This window comes from Physeter macrocephalus, chromosome 11, assembly GCF_002837175.3.
Source record: "Physeter macrocephalus isolate SW-GA chromosome 11, ASM283717v5, whole genome shotgun sequence".
Taxonomy (NCBI): domain Eukaryota; kingdom Metazoa; phylum Chordata; class Mammalia; order Artiodactyla; family Physeteridae; genus Physeter; species Physeter macrocephalus.
Window position 1 is genome coordinate 115,284,697 of NC_041224.1, and position 21,558 is coordinate 115,306,254.

General features: G+C 43.4%; 1 protein-coding gene across 1 annotated transcript in view; it reads left to right on the top strand.

Moving 5' to 3' along the window:
* The window catches only part of NUBPL (NUBP iron-sulfur cluster assembly factor, mitochondrial), a 402,628-nt gene extending 381,448 nt beyond the window's left edge, over positions 1-21,180 (top strand). The window contains exon 14 of the transcript XR_008618647.1: positions 21,137-21,180. The gene's annotated coding sequence lies outside the window, so the exon portion shown is untranslated. The remainder of the gene's footprint in view (positions 1-21,136) is intronic.
* Positions 21,181-21,558: the final 378 nt, after the last annotated feature.

Here is a 21,558-nt window from a genome sequence, read left to right on the forward strand (position 1 = left end):
GAAACTATAAACAAGACGAAAAGACAACCCTCAGAATGGGAGAAAATATTTGCAAACGAAGCAACTGACAAAGGATTAATCTCCAAAATATACAAGCAGCTCATGCAACTCAATATCAAATATCAAACAACCCAATCCAAAAATGGGCGGAAGACCTAAATAGACATTTCTCTAAAGTAGATATACAGATTGCCAACAAACACATTATTCTCGGATTGGAAGAATCAACATTGTGATAATGACTATACTACCCAAAGTAATCTACAGATTCAATGCAATCCCTATCATGAAAAGATGCTCAACATCACTATTTATTACAGAAATGCAAATCAAAACTACAATGAGGTATCACCTCACACCAGAAAGCCTCTTCAAAAGAGGCCCAAAAGCCTCTTCAATAAGTGGTGCTGGGAAAACTGGACAGCTACATGTAAAACACATATACACAATGGAATATTACTCAGCCATAAAAAGGAATGAAATTGAGCTATTTGTAATGAGGTGGATGGACCTAGAGTCGGTCATACAGAGTGAAGTAAGTCAGAAAGAGAAAAACCAATACTGGATGCTAACGCACATATATGGAATCTAAAAAAACAGTACTGATGCACCTAGTGGCAGGGCAGGAAAAAAGACACAGACATAGAGAACGGACTTGAGGACACAGTGGAGGAAGGGGAAGCTAGCTCTTGCACTGTTGGTGGGAATGTAAATTGATACAGCCACTATAGAGAACAGTATAGATGTTCCTTAAAAAAACTAAAAATACAACTACCATATGACCCAGCAATCCCACTACTGTGCATATACCCTGAGAAAACCATAATTCAAAAAGAGTCATGTACCACAATGTTCACTGCAGCACTGTTTACAATAGCCAGGACATGGAAGCAACCTAAATGTCCATTGACAGATGAATGGATAAAGAAGATGTAACACATATACACAATGGAATATTACTCAGCCATAAAAAGGAATGAAATTGAGCTATTTGTAATGAGGTGGATGGACCTAGAGTCGGTCATACAGAGTGAAGTAAGTCAGAAAGAGAAAAACCAATACTGGATGCTAACGCACATATATGGAATCTAAAAAAACAGTACTGATGCACCTAGTGGCAGGGCAGGAAAAAAGACACAGACATAGAGAACGGACTTGAGGACACAGTGGAGGAAGGGGAAGCTAGGACGAAGTGAGAGAGTAGCACTGACATATATACACCACCAAATGTAAAATGGATGGCTTGTGGGAAGCTGCTGCATAGCACAGGGAGATCAGCTCAGTTCTTTGTGACCTGCTAGAGAGGTGGGATAGAGAAGGTGGGAAGGAGGCTCAAGAGGGAGGGAATATGGGGATATATGTGTACGTATAGCTGATTCACTTTGTTGTACAGCAGAAACTAATACAACATTGTAAAGCAATTATACTCCAATAAATATATTTTTTAAATAAGTTAAAAAAAATAAAAGATGCTAGATCCAGAGGAGATTATTATGAACCCTCCCTGATGGCCTGGACACAGGCATAGCTGACCTCAGAGCCATCATGAAGATGGAGCAGGAGAAAGAGCCCTGTCATCACCGCCTGCCTTCTTCTTTGGAAAAAAAACAATACAAGGGAAGGACCCAGGATGTTCCTAGGAGTATGGGTCAAAATAAACAACGGATTGTGGACGCATGAAAACAGCATTGTTTAAACATGTTTAGTCCTCAAATTAGAGATCCCTGGGACGTATGAGAGTGCAACAAGTGTGAGGGCCAGGAGTTTGAATTAGCTCAAGGGAGCCCTTTTTCTTCTCTTACAAGTGCCATGCAGGTGCGACTGAAAGCAGCCAACTGGGGACAGCTAGAGACATGCAAAATCAGAGTCTAAGCCAGGAGACTCTGGTACTTGGGGCTGGAAAGAAGGGCAGCAGTCAATGGGCAGATTGTGCTGCCTTCTTATCAGGCCTCACAAGCTAAATAGTGCAAGACTTGTCCAATATGCAGATGGTGAAAGAGCAGATTCTTGTTTTCTACCAGTGGCCTCATAACTACCATCAAGTGAGAAGCAATAGCAACGGGCAGACGGTCCGGATTTATTTAGAGCAAGAGGGGTGGAATGGCTCATTTGGGGCCAGGCATCACACAACCAGCCCATACAGCAGCATGCCTGGGTCAGCCCCGCCCAAAAGAACCCAGCTGCTGGCCAGCCTCAGGGCACGGATGTGGTAGGTGTAATTTTGTTAAATACAGCAGCTTGTGCTTCTCAAATGTTTCTGCTCAGGCATCCTACCTGCCAGAGCACAGACATGCTACTCCCTGGAAGCCTGGCATTGAGCAAAATACTTACGGACGTTGGAAGAGTTTGTTTCGCTCTCTCCTTTTATGTTAAAATTATATTAGAATGTTATACTCAATATATTGCTTTTTTTCAATATAAAACTATTTAAATTACTAGTTAAGTTGCTTTACATGTCCCAACCCCCAAATCTTTGGGGAAAACATTTGTATTCTGGGAAGATGGATTTGTTTATCCCTTGGCTACCAGTACCAGGCACATGGCTACCTATTTCCCGGAAGGAGGAAGGTGTATATTCTGGTTTGAGAAATAGAGCATAGTGGAAATGAGTAGCAATGCTGCATATGCTGAGAGAGGGATGAAACCGCTTAAAGGTCACCCCTCCGCACTGCCACCACCACCCCTGCTCCTCCTTTCCATCCTATGTCCTCATGTTGGTGTCATCTGAAAGTCAGTTCCTGCCAATTCTCAGTCATTTAAGTATGATAAACAACCAAATAGCCACCTCCTTAAGAGACTGAAAAGCTATGCATTATTTAAATCCACTTGTCTCGGTCTTTCACAGACAGAATCAACACAGCCTCTGTCCTCTCTGGATAAACCTGTAAGAAATGTTCTGAGACAGAGATGATCAAAAATGTTTGGTCATTGGGGATTTCCTGGTGGCGCGGTGGTTGCGCGTCCGCCTGCCGATGCAGGGGACACGGGTTCGTGTCCCGGTCCGGGAAGATCCCACATGCCGCGGAGCGGCTGGGCCCGTGAGCCATGGCCGCTGAGCCTGCGCGTCCGGAGCCTGTGCTCCGCAACGGGAGAGGCCACAGCAGAGGGAGGCCCGCGTACCCCAAAAAAAAAAAAAAATGTTTGGTCATTAACTTCTTCCTTTTTCATTTGGAGTGGAAATAATGGGCATAAAAGAAGATGTGTAATTTCCATCTTTCCTAAAATAGGATAGAAACTGAGATGAAAGTAAAGTAAAATCTAATCCCTTCTCAACTTCATAATATGGCCACTTTGGCACAGGTAATCCATGTGAGAGAGAATTGAGAGATTCCAGTTTTACCTAAAAATACAGGTCTCCAAAAGTAAAACAGAATGTGGAGGTAAGTATCCAGGTAAAATTCTAGCCCGTTCCTGAATTAATCTAGATTCAGGCGCAAGTGAGATTTTTGCCTGAATTGCCCATGGCAATTGAGATTGTGAGAGGTTGCCCCAAAACAAGAATGTGAATACAACTGTTTGAGACCTACCAAGGCCAGAAGAATAATTGACCAATTCCTTGAAAAACTTGGTTGCAGAAGAAAGGAATCATGACTGTGTTCCTCATTCCATTACTTTTCTCCTCTCTAGTTGGCAATGCCACTTGATCCACCCAGCAAAATCTGGAGACATTCCACCAAGTGAGAGAGACTACATTTGCATGTGGTAAACGTCCCAAGGAAATCACAATATCTGCTAAAACTGACGAAAAATGGCTGTTCTTTAAGCTAGAGATTTGTCTGCAGCTGAGTGCTAGGCTCTCTCACTTTTTTAAATGAAGCGAGAGATCTCATGGCTCAGGATGGGATTATTTCAGTTTGAAATGTGTCCCACCAAGGGTGGGGCTAGCAGATGAAAATGGTGTCATGAGTAGCTGACTTGCCAAAATCCACAGAAAATGAGAACCGGGCAATCAAACTTGAAATCACTTCTGAAATTCCAGCCTTAAAACCGAGAAGAGAGAGTTCATACCCTGTGTTTTGGAAGTTGCCAATGGGACACTGTATTATCAGGAATTGGAGGTTTAAAGGAGGCTCCCAGCCCATGCAGCCTCTTCAGGACAGAGTGGGTAGGGGGCTAGTAACACTTAACACTGTAAAGGTAGCTCTACCAACCCTCACCCAAAAGGTAGCTGGGCAGGTATCAACTTTCCTTTTTCCCTTTTGAAACCAAGCTTTTACTTTCAGAGAGAATTTCCAAGGTAACCAAAGAGATTCTACTCACCTAATTTGACATTATACCCAGGAAAACTCTGGGCTGAAAACCTAGAGCTGCAGATCAAGATTGTGAGGGGTCTGTTCTGAGAGCAGCACTGTTCTAAGTGTGTGTGCAAGAGGGTGCCAGCCCAGCAGGCCAGTGAGTCAAAACAAGTTATGGAGTCTTAAAAACCACTGGCAAATTTTATATGATATTGCTTATATGTAGAATCTTTAAAAAAAAAAGGATACAAATGAACTTGTATACAAAACAGAAATAGATCTACAGACATAGGAAAAAAAAAAGTTATGGTTACCAAGGGGGGAAGGAGGGAGGGATAAATTAGGAGTTTGGGATTAATATATGCACACTACATATTTAAAATAGATAATCAACAAGGACATTCTGTATAGCACAGGGGACTCTACTCAATAGTTTGTAATAACTTATAAGGGAAAAGAATGTGAAAAAGAATATATGTATAACTGAATCACTTTGCTGTACACCTGAAACTAACACAACATTGTAAATCACCTATACTTCAATTAAAACGAATAAAAAAACCCACTGGCTGGACCAAGGAGAGAAGACTGGGCTGCCTGCTCCAGCTCGCATTCTCTTAGACGGGGCTTGGGCAGCATTGTGAATGGAAGACCTCCCACTGTCCCCAGCCCCGCTTCTAGAGGGAGTCACATGATGAACAAATTCCCACCGGCTCGTTAATGATTCAGTGTGTGGTTTGTTGTCTTCTCCCAGGAGACAAGGGCAAGGAATCTCTAATGATGGAATTCCACAGATGCTGTTGAGCTGGGAGGGCATGTTGGCTGGGGATGGGGCCTTTTCCTCTTCCCTTGGTCCCCTCCGCCTTCTCTGAGTATGGGGTCAGCCCACACTCTCAGCTCCAACCTTCTGTTCTGACTTGGGGTTGGCCGTCTGTTTCCCTGACCCCAGGGGTTGCCAGTCTTGCCTGCTGAGTGTCTGTCCTGTATGAAAGAATTCTGTGAGTCTTTGCAAAGGTAAACAGTTACGTAAGGAAAGATAGACTTACTTTAGTCCTAGATCTTATTGAGTGGAGCCTGCAATACCACATGGGGTATTAAAAAATAATGTGAGGATTTGTGCCGTCTCTTCTCTGTTTGTTCTTCTGAGTCATGCTCTAGTTTAAGCAGCAAGAAGGATGATGACCTTTCTCTTCACTCTAAATTAAAGAGCAACTGATGCCTAATGGAAAATTTTGAGAAAGTTGTCATTATGAAGCAATTAAATAGCCAGAGAATTTCCTGCAAGGCTTTTTTGGGGGGGGAAGAAAGAGAATTTCAGGGTGAGACACCTGGTGTGGGAGGATGAAATCAGGAGGTCCAGGGAAGTGTTAGAACTGCAGGGGGACCAACAACAAGCTCCCCTTTGTGGCTGTGGTTCTTGGAAATTCCTTGAGATTTTTCTAGACTTTTACCTTGAAGACATGAAGGATACTTTGGACTGTGGGCAGGGCAAGAAAGTTCAAGTTCAGACACTGGAGGTTTTTCCTGGCTGTGCTGATAACTTGCTGGGGAAAGGCACATTCCGGTTTCTTCCCTCATGTGGAGGTGATAATTCGTGCTCTATATGAGTCTTATAAAACTGTTTGGAAGAGTATGTGGTCAAGTTTGGGGTGATAATCTAGGCTAAATGCTAAAGAAATATGCAGTTAATTCCCAATCTGAAATTGTTGTATTGTGATTCTCTTCCCTGTGCCTGGTTCATGATGCTGCACACGAGGATGTGTTAGGAAAAGGCAGCAGAAGCAGGTCTCATTGTCTATTTAGTTATTGTTCAAAGCCTTTGTGGAGAGGAGGGGGTGGAGACGGCTAATGATACTAAAGAGTATCAAGGAATGTACTGTACAGAAGATGGGTGCTAATTAATCTCCTCTGCTGAAGCTGCAGAGAGAGGGAAAAGGAAACTTGTATTAAAGCAAGAGAGATAGAAGTTAGACATAATAAAGAACTTGCTGTTAATGAGTATTTTAAGTTGCTGAGCAGGGCAAATAAAACCATTATCTTGGCCTTGGCCAATATAGAAAACAATGAAGGGACGTCCTGACGGTCCAGTGGTTAGGACTCTGTGCTTTCACTGCTGAAAAAAGGCAACGAAGTGGGCCAGATTTCCCACAAGAAAAGAGTTCATATCTTCTGAATAAGTTAAGTCTGCTTTCTGGCATAAGCATGCTTCCTTTCCTCACAAACAGCGCTCTAACCTGTGGGCTTGGCAATTTTAGGGTCTCTCCCTTTTTGGAAATGAGAGCCTTTCTCATCACTGAAAGTGAACTTACAGTTTCAGGAAAACTATAGATTTCTTAACTGGGAAAGTTTTTTTTCCTCCCTCCCTCTCTCTTTCTTTCTTGCTATCTTAAATGTTTTATTCAGTCCGTTATACCACCACAGACACAGACTCTTCCCAGGGGGCTATTTCTGCCTCCCACTAACGGAGAATACCAGGTCATATCACTTGTTTTCCATTAACTCAGAGCTCTCAGAAGCTGCTATTAGGTCATTAACTGCTTTACTAGATGCCAACTCCCAAGTCTTCCTCCTCTTCCCTCCAGTCTGGCTACTTCACTGCACTTCCTTCCTCCTATATGCTCCACTGTCCTTCCTGCTTCCCTATATCCTCCTTTTTTTTACCCTTTCTCTCTTCTCCTGAGAGCAAGCGAGCCTCTTCCTTCCTTCCTTCCTTCCTTCCTTTCTTTCTTTCGTTCTTTCTTTCTTTCTCTCCTTTCTTTCTTTCTTTTCCTCCCTTTCTTCCCTTCTTCCTTTCTTCCTTTCCCCTTCTAAAACATGCATACTATACCTTCCAGAGTCATGATTGGAAAAACTAGATTGCTTCTGGAATCTACAATAGGAAGCTTGGCTGAAAATCACTCCTGTGAGGTCCAGGAAAGCCAGAACAGGCATTCAGATTTGTTTATTCATTCAACAGATATTTACTGAGCAGCTACTATGTGCCACATCCCTGAGATTAAAGCTCTCGGCAATCTTTAAACTGAGAGATAGTCTTGCTCATCTGACACATAGGCTTAATCGAAGATTAGAAGATGGACTAAAAAGCCCTTGTGTTATTCCCCAGCTCTGTGTTCATAATCAGTGATTATTGCTACAAAAGAGTGCAGCCAGAGCCTTTTACAAATGTTGCAAACATCCCAGTGGCCATACCGGTTTGCCTTGGAATGTCACTAGGATTATGGGTGGTAATTAGTTTCCTTTTTCCCAGCCAAAGACCCCTTCAGCATAGCAGTGTCTGGCCCTTTCAAACTCTTTGAGCAGCCGGTTTCTAGATCATTGTAATCAATTGTTTCCTATGGGCAAACCCTTCTCAATTAGGAGCTCATCCTCCTATCAGGGGAAAATACAGCAGCACAATTAATATTTGGGTATAAAAATCGATCACTGTTTTCTGAGTAATGAGTCCTGGTTTAAAGCTGAATATGCAGTGCAAGAACAAAATATAATTCTTTTCATGAGAACCGACAGACTTTACTTCAAACCAACTATACTTCATTAAAGCTCTGATAAGAGTCTGCAAAGCAGCACAGAAATCTTGCAGCTGTGGGATCTCGGAGAGAAGGAAAGAATCCTTATATTGTTCAAGTATGACACAATGAGTTTGTTATGGAGTCACTCCATCCCAGATATATTCGGATTCAATGCATTAATTCTCCTCGCCTGCCACCAGGGTTCACTTAATGGTGAAAGGGAGGCAGCATCCAATTCTCTTACTTGCTTTAGACTGTAAGGCATTGAGCAATAGAGTTGGAGCTGGGGGGAGGTGCAGAAGTATAAGAAGGATAAACTCCCTCTGAATAAGAGTGTGGGACTAGGAACAACAGTTTGGGCCAATCACAACCAGCCAAGATATGGAGGAGGAAAAGGGACTGGAGGCTGGACAGGCCTCCATAGAGGTGGAGGAGGTGACCACCCTTTGTGACTGCATTAGTGACCCTGCCTCTGGACTAGGGATTGGGGGTCAGAGGCCGCTCAGAGAACATCTCCTCCAGGAAGTCTTCTGTAATTCCTCAGGCCAAGTTAGGTGACTTCTCTGTGCTCCCCAGGTAGTGTATACAAACTCCTTTATAGTTCTTACTACCTTCTACTGAAATTGTCTACATTTTCACAGTGGTTGCACCATGGACTTTGGAGAAAGGCTGTTTGGCTCTTTCACCAGTTAGCTGTGTGACGTTGGGCAAGTCACTTAACCTACCTGATGCTTGGCTTCCTCATGCATAAAGATTAGAGGTAATAACCCTTCATAGGGAAGATGTAGTAAGTTAGTAAAGGACCTGGCATATACTAATCATTATCACCGTTATCATTAATAATATCATCTTTCTCACTTTATCAGAAGTTTCACGTTCAGGGTTTGTATACTAAGAGCTCAGCACATAGGACACTCTCAGTAAAAATCTGTTTGATGGATTTCACAGCAATCTGCCAGCATCTAGTAAGAGGCTGGATGTGCCTCTCATGGGATGGTGATTAAGCCTGGAGAGAACTAAGAGTCAGCAGTGACACAGAGGGGGTCACTTTCTGTTCTATATCTTTGCAGTGGTCAACGAGAAGTGATAGGAATGGCCTTTGCAGTGAGGGTTAGGATAGGAAGGACTTCCTGCTGAGGAGGTGGTATGCTAAATCCAGAGAATCTTGCACCAGGTACAAGCTCTCTGCCACACCTCAGGTGTGTCCATTTAGAAGGGAGTGACTATTGGAGCATGTGTCCCAGGAAAAGGTCCTTAATAAAGAGCCCAGCATCATGCATGTAGGAAATGGAGCTGTGGGTAACTTTGTACCCTTCTCCATCTGCACTGCCTTTTATGAGCCTCCAAGGGCAGTGGGGGTCCTCTGGTCCCCTGTGCTGCCCACAGTGTGCCTGTGTGTGGTGTGTACTCCTACAGGGTTCACACTTAGCAAGAATTACTGAAGGGTACTCCCGAGGGAGGAGTCCTCTGTATACAGTCAGATTTGCTTACATCTGGGATATACAGGTGTGATCATGTCTAAGGTGAACAAACTAGATAACTTCTCAGGCTCTTTTGCAGCCCTTTGGGTACAGGAAATAATCTGTGTGTATGTGCATGCGTGTGTGTGTGTGTGTGTGTGTGTGAGAGAGAGAGAGAGCCATACACAGAGACAGAGACACAGAGAGATAGAGAGACAAGCGGGTAAGAGGCAAAGAAGAGAAAATCATGGCATTTCTAACCAAATTGTTTCTACAATATTTTCTCCCTTAAATGAGCATAGCTAGTGAAATGAGGAGGTGCTGCTGACTTGGAGATATTTCAGACAGCAGTGTTTCCACCAACTGATCAGAGATGTCATTAAGAAAGAGAATGACTAAAATCTGGTGGTATAGTTACTGCTTTCAGCAGCCTTTTTCAAAGAGAGGGACTGGCTCACCTCTGGAAGAGGGGACTTCAAAATTAAAGGGGGAGATGTTCATGTGACACGGTGACAAAAGTACAGCTAAGGAGAGGGCATGACAACTGACCAGGGAATAGAGGGGAAAAACGCCTAATGGGAGTTAGGACATCTGGGTCCTAGTCCAGAATCTGCTACTAACTAACGTGTGACCTTGGGCAAGTCACTTCATTTCTTCAGACTTTAGTTTTTAAATTTGGTGGGTCTCTTCCAGCCCTAACATTCTAACTTATTAAAGCACGAGTATGTACATGTGAAATAGCAAATAAGACAGAGCTCTACGCTTTTATATATTCTTGCTCATTGGAATTCTGATGCTGCGTTAGTCCATGTTTATCTATATCTATGTCTAGACAAATATTCAAATGGGTTATATATTGATTCTCTTTCAAAGTTTCTTACAATGAAAATTGCTCTATCATCAAAAAAAGTACAGCTCCCCAGCTCATGGCATTATTTCAAGTAATTATTTCTACGTTTAATTCTTTCATCCAGTTATTTAATAAGCATTTTTAACACCAACTGACTTTCCCTTGATCTGGGATCATCCAGAGTTCCAGCTCCTGACAGGTGGCAATAGTGGGTGATGACTGGAGCCCTGGCATGGAGGATGTCCACTGCAAATTTTCCTGTAAACACTTCTCTGCTTCCCTGAGGCTTTTATCAGGCTTCATGGTCTCTGTGTATTGAAGAAGAGCTCAAATATTTTAACTCAAGGGGTACCAAAAACCAACAAGGAAGTGATCAACAAGAGCATGATGGCAGAGGATGCTATGCAGGTACAAGCTTTGTAAATATTTAATAGGAGTTTTTTTTTAACGGCTTCCAACTTAAACCTTTAAATCACTAACCTGATAGTGTGTGTGTAGGAGATGTTTGCTCTGTTCTCCTTTCCTGAGGATTAGGGAGCCCTAAGGGATGGGCAAGAGCTAAGGGTCAGATATGACTAGTGAGAGGAATTTGGCAAATAGTATCTCCCATCCCTCAGTAGTCCTGGTTTACAAGAATCTTCAGGAACCTCCTAGGCAAAGAATTTGAACTGAGTCCTTTAGCAAACTGGAGGAAAGGGATTTGGAAGAGAAAGATGTATCAAATACTAAAGTGCAAGAGCTGTACAGTCCCTGGGAAGAAACTTCTCCTTAGGGGAAGAAAAATTCTGGCACAGCAAGCTGGACTTAGCAAGAGAACTTAAGGATCAAAGAGTAATGACTCTTGGTTGAGCACAGAGGCCATTATTTGAAGCCACCCAGGCCCAATTATCTCAGTGTTGTATGCTAGCCCTAGAGAGAAGAATAAATAAAACTGGAAAAGCAGTGTCACCAAAGTGTAACACCACAGAGCCCAGACAACTCCACTGCAGCGTGAGGCCTCTCCCCCAACAGAGCTTAACACAAGGAAGAACGCCATCTCCTTTCTGTGTGGCCAAGGCATTTGGCAATGCTCTGCCCCCTGAGCAGAGCATCGGCATTGGCAGGGCTGTTAGCCTGCAGCGGCAGTGGCTGCCAAAGTTGGGAAGGGATACAAACAGAGGTGTGGTCGTCACAGTGAGCACTGCCCGATGGAGTCTCAAACACATCTGAGACATTCCCCAGATTCCCAAGAACACCTACAGGGTGAGGGGCTGTGGAGAGGGAATAATGCAGATGGAGTCCTACACAAGCTAGTAAAATTCCATATTAAGGACAAAATTGGTTCATTGATTCCTGTAGCCTGGAAACAGCTGGGTCACACTTCTTTGGAAATGTGCTTTTGAGGGGTGTATCAAACACGTCATGTTCTACTTCAGTTATCCTCAGCCTCACCTGCTTGTTCCAGCTGCTTCAGAAGTAGCCAGCTCTGCATGGACTCCAATGGGCTTCACACAGCTGCCACCTGACACTGTCTACCCTCATGACTGCACTGTAAGCTGTTCAACCTTCCTGGTGCTTCCCTATTGACACAAAGGTATGGGACCCCCACCCCCCAGGTGCCCATGCATGAGCAACAACCTAGAAGTGCAAGAGAGTGAACAATCCCATGGGTCATACCTTTGACCAGTGGGAAATGGGAGTTCTCCACCAATGGTGGAGAAATTCTTCCGTCTTTCTCTCCCATCCCAACACAACGTACAATCTTTGAGGTGCAGTTTATGCACGTTCTTGGAGGATGGTCCCATCAGATGGAGCAAGGAGGTGTGGAGAAGAGACACATAGCTTGACCTATGTGACTGGGCACAAAGTGCACAAAGTGTGTTCTCCTCAGGAAAGGAGAACAGAGCAAACATCTCCTACACACACACTATCAGGTTAGTGATTTAAAGGTTTAAGTTGGAAGCCGTTAAAAAAAAACTCCTATTAAATATTTACAAAGCTTGTACCTGCATAGCATCCTCTGCCATCATGCTCTTGCTGATCACTTCCTTGTTGGTTTTTGATACCCCTTGAGTTAAAATATTTGAGCTCTTCTTCAATACACAGAGACCTTGAACCCTGATAAAAGCCTCAGGGAAGCAGAGATCTTTGTGTCTCATATTAATGATCACCAAAGAGTATCCACCACAGAGGAGGATTTCAATAACCAGGAGGACCGATGATTTATCCTGTGGATATAAGCCAGTGTCTCTCGTCAGCTACCCAGTGCTTGAGCAGTGGTCCCGTAAACAGTGTGGCCAAGGTAGCAAGGGGCCTATGCATGGGCCCAAAGTATGGGCTCCCCCTTACCAAGGCTGCTCAAGGCTTCTTGGCAGAAGCAGAGACCAGTGTTGATTCCTTGCTATGACACCATTCTTCAGTGAGGTAGCCGGCTACGTCATGGCAGGGCAATCATATTGGTCCCTTCTACCCTGATGGGCAGCACTTCAGGGCTGATACCTACTCTGCATATGGGTTTGTTTTCCCTTCCCGTAGTGCCTCCACCAATATAACCATCTGAGGCCTTTCAGAATGCCCGATACATTGATGTAGTAGCCCTTTACAACATTGCCTAAGACCAAGAGACCCATTTTACAGCAACAGCAAAAGAGGTGTGACAATAAGCACCTAACTACAGGCTCTACCATGTATCCTGTCATCCAGAGGCAGCCAGTCTCATAGAATGGTGGAATAGGCTAGTAAAGTCTCAGCTAAGTTGTCACCTTGGGGAAAACACCCTGCAAAGTTGGAGCACTTTCCTCTGGGCACACAATATATGTGTTGAACCAGCAGCCAATCTATGGTGTTATGTTCCCAGTAGTTAGAACACATGGGTCTGGGAAGGAGGCATGGCCTGTCTTATCAGTTCCAGAAACCTTAATGAATCTATTTTACATTCCCACAAACAGAATTGTCCAAGTTTAGAGGCCCTGGTATTCAGAGGTTTCCCTTGAACTTGAACGGCAACTACAACCGGCTCACTTTGGGCTCCTTATGCTGGTGGCTCAGCAAGCGAAGAAAGAGGAGCTGGGGTTGTTCTGCGCGGTGTGAACAGGGAAGAGTACTTCTGAAACCCACAGGATTCATGAAGATGTATTTTGTTGCATCCATAGAAAATGGGTAATGACAGCAATCACAGCCCAAGGGCAAAGAAATAAAGACCTCAGATCCCTTGGGAGTGTAGATCTTGATTATGCTACTAGGCAAGCAATGCAGATCAGTGGCAAAGTGCTGGCCAATGTGATAGAAATCTAAAACGGGAGGTGGAGGAGGGGGATGGTAAATGTCAATTATAGGCTTAGGACCAGCTGCAACTGTAGTACTACAGCTTATATCATTAACCCTCTTGCTTTAGAGCTTTTTGAAAATTTCAACTGCCACCACCTTGAGGGAAATTCTGTGACTGATTAGATTTAGACCTCCCCTTCAGGGAAAAAAGGTGAGAGCATCTTGCTCTCAGGAAAACAGAGGTTCCAGAGTAAACTAAGTGAGCCAGATGACAGAGGGCACAGCAGGCTGCTTGGTACAGGGGTAGGCTGTAGTAGACCGTTCTTATCCACCACTTTAGATCTCTCAGCTCCAGCTGTCAAGCAGTGTCACAAAGGCACAACCTGACAACACTTTCCCTCACGTGCATGCTGTACACCATTTGCCTGTTACTCTGGGACTTCTTTGATACCAAGACATAGACATAGAAATTCACAGCAACCCTCACACCTGTACACCTGGGTGTGCAGGAGAATTAACTCTATGGAGTGAAACTTTTGACCAATGGACTGTGAGACCAGGGGATAAATTCTTCCCCTACTCTTACCTAGAGGTACATTGCTGAGACATTGTTTACATGGCTCCATGGAAGATGGTCCTGTGATATCAAACAATCAGTTGTACTCAGTGGTCGTCAGCTCAGTACACAGCTGGTCTGTGTACTTGTATACTGTGTACTTCCTTGTATGGGTTCTATCTCCTTTTCTGCCTCACTTCCCTTGTCCTTCACTCCTGATCCTTGGTGTACCCTTCCTAATAATATAGTAGCACATGAACCCTTGCCTCAGGCTCTGCTTTCTAAAGAAACAAGGCTAAGAAAAGTGTATCTGATGATAGAAAAATAGATAAATATACAAAAGAAATCATCCTCCTCCATGGAGGAAAGATAAGTCAAAATTTAAGCCCAACCATAGATGAACAGTCCACTGTACCAAGTGTCCCCAGTGGGGCTGAGATTTAGACTTGAGTCCTTGGTGTCAGGTAGCAAGAGCTATAGAAGGGCAGTTTATAAGCCTTTTTTTTGTTTTGTTTTGTTTTGTTTTTTGCAGTACGCGGACCTCTCACTGTTGTGGCCTCTCCCGTTGAGGAGCACAGGCTCCGGACGCGCAGGCCCAGCGGCCATGGCTCACAGGCCCAGCCGCTCCGCGGCATGTGGGATCTTCCCGGACCGGGGCACGAACCCGTGTCCCCTGCTTCGGCAGGCGGACTCTCAACCACTGCGCCACCAGGGAAGCCCCCTATAAGCCTTTTTAAATTGCCATGGGGTACTTCCATTGGAGTTTCAGGATATTTTTATACAGAATTCAAGAGCAGCAAACACTAATATCAGATTTGGGTTGGCCCAGGGTAACCTTGAAAGAAGGTGAAATTGATCTTTAATGCCTCTGCAGATATATTTTCAGCATCTTGCACTCATGTCCTAAAACCTTCAGTGCTTATGTTTTCTTTTCTCTCTCCCTTATCCCAACATTTTTAGCTACATATTATTTGGAAGTGGTCACTTAAGATTTGCAGTTGAATGTTAATAACTAATAGAGTTTAATCTGGTAGTCCTCCTAGCACCCCAGGAGGTTTTTATAGAACAATCCCTAAACTCAGAAGACCATGTTTGTAATGGTAGAATTTCTGGCATCAATACTTGGCTGCTATAGATAGATTTGAGGGTTCCTTAAAAAAATCACATATACAATTCTTACTTTTCATTATGTCTAGGACTTAGTCCAAGCTATTTTCTTTCTGTGTCCTTTCAGATAATGATCTTTAACTATTCGAAGAAAGGGCAAGAAAATTAAAAAAGCAAAGCAAAACCTTGACTCAGTTTTTTACCACAATATTATTATAAACTGTTTAATAATAAAGTTGAAAGTTAAAAAAATTTTACATGAACGTGCTTATACCTACCACCTAGATTTCTTCCATTAATATTTCACTATACTTGCCTTATGACATGTCTACATATCTATCCATCTCTCTATCCAATCCAATAATCCATTTTATTTTTTGATGCATTTCAAAGTAAATTGCAGGCACTCTTCCCCCTAAATACTTCCCTGGCTTGATTTCCTTCTTAAATAGTCTGCAGGTCAGGACAAAGCAAAGAATTCAGCAACTGCTGCTTAAAAACTCATTCATTACTTTGGGAATCAAGGCAAAGTGATATATATGGGTGGAATGAATTCAGTTCCTCCTCCTATTGTCTTTCCAGCAAGGAGGTGACTAAAGCCTTGAATGTGCGTTTCCTGGAAACTTAAAGTCCTGACTTGTCATCTTTGCTGTAAGAGCCATCAAACAGTTCTTACATAGCCACAAGCCATAGTAAAACCAGCTCTCAACTGTTTATTTTAAAGACTCAGATCATTTTGCAGTGTCTTTGTGTTTATAGGTAAAAGTGTTTGAAGCTATAAATCAGACCTTGAACTAAGTAGAAAGTTTGAGTCAGACCAACATAAGTTGTCTGATTGCATTCCTGACCCACACAGATACCCTTTGTGGATAAAAACAAGTTGCCCCATCTCAATCCTTTCTAAATTCATCTTCCTGACATGGCACCAGCCACTGGGTTGGTGGCTTCTCCACAAAGTGTTCCTTTACAGCTTCAGGCCCAGGGCTCTCCCATGGCCACCTGGCACAGCTCTACTTATTACCACACAGTTGAACACTTAACTGTTTAACTATCAGTTGTTTAACTGTGGGATGATCGTGTCTCACTTCCTGTGTCTAAGTTCTTGGAAGATAAGAAACCTGTCTTCTGAATCTTCTACATTCCTAGGGGTCTTGGCATAGTGCTAGGCACACACCTAGGACTATAGATCTTAAAGCCTTCAGATAGATATATAGATATATAGATATAGATTTTTTTTTCCCTCTCATTAAATTCAACGCATAGTAGACTGCTTGGCCCACTTGCTTCCAAAAAACTGGCTCTGAGCACTTTCAAAGTGCTTCCCCGGGATACATGATCACGGCAATTAATATCAGCCAGAATACTTTCCAACAAGTCCGCAGGCAGTCATCATGAGCAGGGACTTCGAGACAGGGTTTTTCTGTGTTGGAGCCAGAATTCAGAAATGCTCTGCTTCTCTTGTTTAAAAGAGACCCAGGGTTTTTCTTTTCAACACCCATTTGCACTGACCTCTTTTTCTGGCTTCTCAGTAAAAGGATTAAGGACTCAGGAAGCACTGGGGGTGGGGGGAAATGGCTTGTTTAGCTGGAGAGGGGGCTTAGGCAAGTCTGACAGTGTGGAGTGAAAGCCATGAAGGAGCTTCCTCTATGTCTGGCAGTTCTACAAACCCAGGTCCCTGTCCAGCTCTGGGTCATCCCAAGATGTGCATGGCAATATGTCTGTTATGTGTACATTGCATCAAACTATTCCCTCAAGTAAGCACATCCTGGGAGTTAGCAGGACACAGTGTGCTGAAGCACTGGGGCAAGTTATCAACTCATACCTTAACAACCTAAATCATTTATGTTGGCTTCCAGAGGGTCCAGTATCTTCTAAGAATGTAGCCCATGGCAATGTGTTGATCCTTACACATAACACCTTGTGGGTTTAGCTAAAAAACAAATACCCTCATATGCTTAAAAAATGAAAACAGATTCCAGCAATAGATGAATGTGCTTTTCTTTCTTCTAAATTTCCCCAGAGAAACTTCCTTCTCATTCTGACTTTTATGTGATAGAAAAATCATCTATAAATGCACTGGAAATATTGAAAATAATTTCACTGAGGCCTCACAATAGGTGACAGAAACTGAGTCTTACGGCTTGCTCCTGACCTGAGCTGGATTTAATTCCAGAATGCAGGTGGGCTACAAAGTGACCCACTTTTCATTATCCTTGCTTTTACTGTGACTTTGAGTAGTTTCAGCGATGTACAGACTGAAAGAAATCCTTAGGGGCTTATCATCAAATTTGGATATAGAAACAGAGATATAAGGCACCCAGCAAGAAACTGATTATCTAGAGAAGAGTGAGTCCCAGAGCTTCTACTTCTCTATTTCTTCCTTCCTCTGTCATTCTACAATATCATTGCCTTCAAAGTTTTTCAGAATAGTCTTCCCAGTAGTGGTCTGGAAAACAAGGAAGCGTGGAGAACAAACTTTGCCAGAAGAAACATAACCGCACTGAGGGAGAAGAGGTGGAGCAGCCTTATAGTGATCTTGGCAAAGAAGCACCATGTGATATTCAGAGGCCGCTCAGTTCTCCCCTCCATGTCCACACGTGTGGTGGTCTTGAATTCCCATCAGAGCCTACATGCCATGGTGCCTAAAGATTGCAGAGACCCCTAGGCTACCTCAGACACAACCTGCGAGTTGCCAGATTGGGACCCCTGCAACTTATTAAGATGTCTGCATGCAATGGCCAGCCCTGCAGGAGCCAGGAGGGCCTGTGTATTTTACAGCTAGATCTTGCTCAGATGAAGTAGAGTAATGGGTTAATAACTCCCCCTCCCCGATTAAACCCTAATTCCCTCACAGGAGGCTGTTATCAAGCCCACAGTCAATTTAAGAGAGCTCCCAGAGAGGATTCAAGAAAGTCAGTCTCAGACTGTCAGGAGGGAATATCCTAAAAGATTTCCACCAGAGGAGGAAGCGGTACATGGTGAACAAAGCCAGAAGAACAGCTGGAGGCAGAGATGGTAGGGCTTAAACCCTGGATTAAATAGTGACAGTATTGGGCTTCCCTGGTGGCGCAGTGGTTGAGAGTCCGCCTGCCGATGCAGGGCACACGGGTTCGTGCCCCGGTCTGGGAAGATCCCACATGCCGCGGAGCTGCTGCGCCCATGAGCCATGGCCGCTGGGCCTGCGCGTCCGGAGCCTGTGCTCCGCAACGGAGAGGCCACAACAGTGAGAGGCCCGCCTACCACAAAAAAAAAAAAAAAAAATAGTGACAGTATTAGATGGAATTGTTCAGTAGATATTAACAGAAATTCCACTATGAGAATGTCTACTGTTTACTTAAGAAAACATTGAGCTAAGCTTTCCAGGTTTGTGTCAGCATCTTCAGAACTCAAGGGTTCTGAGTCAGTCTTTGCGATTCTCTTGACCTTCCCCTCAGGATCACAAAATGGTTGCCGTAACTCCAGGCATTGTGACCTCACAAAGCCATTTCCAAAGGCATCTAGCAGAAATGTTCTTCGTGTGCCTTCTATCGTTTATTAATTATAATCATAACTAACATTTTTAAACATTTACTATATTTCAGGGACTATCCTAAGTAATTTCTATGTGTTAACTCCTTTAATTCTACAGCAGATAAGAAAAACCAAAGCAAACCAAACCAAAGACAAGAAAAACCAAAGAGAGTACAATTAACTTTATCAGGGTCACACAGATAAGAAGTAGTAGAGCTGGGACTCACCCTCTGACAGTTTGTCTCCAGAGCCCTTACAATGTCAAACTAGCTCCCAATTAGGGAAGAAGAGATTTTCCAGAACCCCCTCAGCAACCTTACCTTATATGCCATGGTTTAGACCTGGGTCACATGACCACCCTGGCTGCAAGGGAGGCTGGGAATACAAGTATCTGCCTACTTCAACCTACAGCAAGATGGGGGCTGTGAAAGTCAGTTACATAGCCAACGAAAAGTGTCTGCCGTGGTTGCAAAAAGAACAATGGCCTTTGTCATAGGGGAAAGGTCCTAGTGCACTAAGGGTGTAGGTGAAGGTCTGAGGTCACAGGGTCATTTGGCTTACTGCCACTGGGGAAGAAAAACAAGCTTCTGGTCAAGACCATACAGAAATAACAAAAATGCCAGCAGCCTGGTAGTCTTATCTTTCAACCAGTCACTGGAGTGTCTGTGCATGAGCAGTTCTTATTAAATTATTCATCCTGATTTAATGGGGAGGAAATCAGATGCAACAGGTATGGCTCTTCCTGCTTGTTAAATGGCTTTAAAACAAACTTCCAGATATTGGTCACCTTGGGGGAAAGCAGCAGGAGAACAAATCAGCTGTATTTTAAGCTAATTACCCAAATGCTACACTAGTACCTGTCAAAGAAGGACATTTGTTCTGGTGTCAGTGGTCATAAAATAAAAACCTGGAAAGAAAAAGAGAATATTACATAAGCAATATGCTTTACATGTACTTTAAAAAAGCCTCTCAAATGCAAGATATAGTCACATCCCAAGTGTTATTGTACCTCCTCGTAAACTTGAGTAGAATCTCATTTTAATAAGCTTGAAGAGACTTCCAAATTGCTACGTTAGATCCAAATCTCATTAAACTTGAACCCTATTGTTATAATATACTAAAATATACTCTATTGTTTCCTGGATTTAAAATTCACTTGCACAAAGCAAATGTTAGGTATACAATTCATTTGCAAATGACATGTGGGTGGGGGGGAAGAGATGGGTGCCAAAGGACTTGCTTGCCTTGTGCCAACCCATTAGAGCCAGAGAAGGTAAATGATGCTACATCTTTCTGCAATGACTGAAGTTGAATGCAGCACAACATCTTAATGAAATATGACATGTGTTTCAAATGTTAGGTGGTTATGTTTCACAGTTTTATAAATTGTGGTTGTTTGGTTTTGCCCCAATTTTTCTTTCTCTTTTCTGGTCATGAGCTCATTGTATTGGTACTAACAGCTAAAAAAGGATGTAAAATGAGCAAGGTTTTGAAGTGCTGTCATCTATTCAGAAAATAATTAGAGGTTCACTAAAGACAGTCTGTAACTGGAAGATGCTGAGAGCTCACAAAGCAAACCTACCCAGATCTACTCTTTTTTCTCCCTGGCCCTGCAGAGAACCATCACCTCCACTGTCCCTCATCTCCCTGAGCCTCAGTTTTCTCATCTGCAAAATAGGGAACTGGACTCCATGATCTCTTGGGTTTTTTTTGTGTGTGTGTTATGCGGGCCTCTCACCGCTGTGGCCTCTCCCGTTGCGGAGCACAGGCTCCGGATGCGCAGGCTCAGCGGCCATGGCTCACGGGCCCAGCCGCTCCGCGGCATGTGGGATCTTCCCAGTCCGGGGCACGAACCCACGTCCCCTGCATCAGCAGGCGGATTCTCAACCACTGCGCCACCAGGGAAGCCCCTCTCTTGGGTTTTTGAAGTGCTGAGGTTGTAAAGTTCTATGATTCTGCACAGCCTGGGTCCAGATTTAACAGAGACCCCAAATTTGATAAATATCACTAAGCCACAACTGACATGCTTTTCCATATGCTGCTAAGAATATTTAACCGAGTAATAAGGGATACAGTCAATCACACTGTAATAATTTTATATGGTGACAGATGGTTACCAGACTTCTTGTGATGATCATTTCATAATGTATTTGATTGTCAGATCGCTATGTTGTACACCTGAAACTAACATAATATTGTATATTAACTATACTTCAATAAAAAGAATGTTTAACAACGCAAACAAAACAGTATATGAAAAGGAAATATCTTCATTCAAAAAATAGATGATTAAGAGGATACATATTTCTAAATGCTTTGTTGCACTGGGATTTTTTCCTCCACACCATTCCCTGTAGGCACACTGACAAATAATGCTAATACATAAAGCACACTTAAGGCATGGAAATAGCCTTGTTCAGTTGAATGTTAAAATGGCATTCTCCTTACATTTTGCTTTATGAATGGAAGGTTAATGAAATTGTGCATGTTTCAGTTTTCACTCTGCAGGTCATTTTGTAATAAGGATGAGACTGTCTTACCTTTAATCTGGTGTTTTATTAAATTAAATGCATTTCAAAGGCAGGGCCATTTTATTCTGCTATTCTGTCTTATATTCACAAGCAAGAGGGCATGCTAAATGCTTTCTCTGTTGGTTCTTTTAGGAGTCTCCTGTTTCCAGTGAATGTGATATAAGCCCATATTTAGCACATAGAAGAAAAGTAATATTAATTTCTTTAAATCAAAGGTCTTTAAACTGAGGCAGGAGCTTCCTTTTGGATTTTTATGATTTGTTCTCATCTCACCTAAAAAAAAGAAGACTTAAACATATGAATCGTTGGGACTTCCCTGGTGGCGCAGTGGTTAAGAATCCGCCTGCCAATGCAGGGGACACGGGTTTGCTCCCTGGTCCGGGAAGATCCCACATGCTGCGGAGCAACAGGGCCCATGTGCCACAGCTGCTGAGCCTGTGCTCTGGAGCCCACGAGCCACAACTGCTGAGCCTGCGTGCCACAACTACTGAAGCCTGCACACCCTGGAGCCAGCGCTCTGCAACAGAAGACACTGCAGTGAGAAACCCACGCAC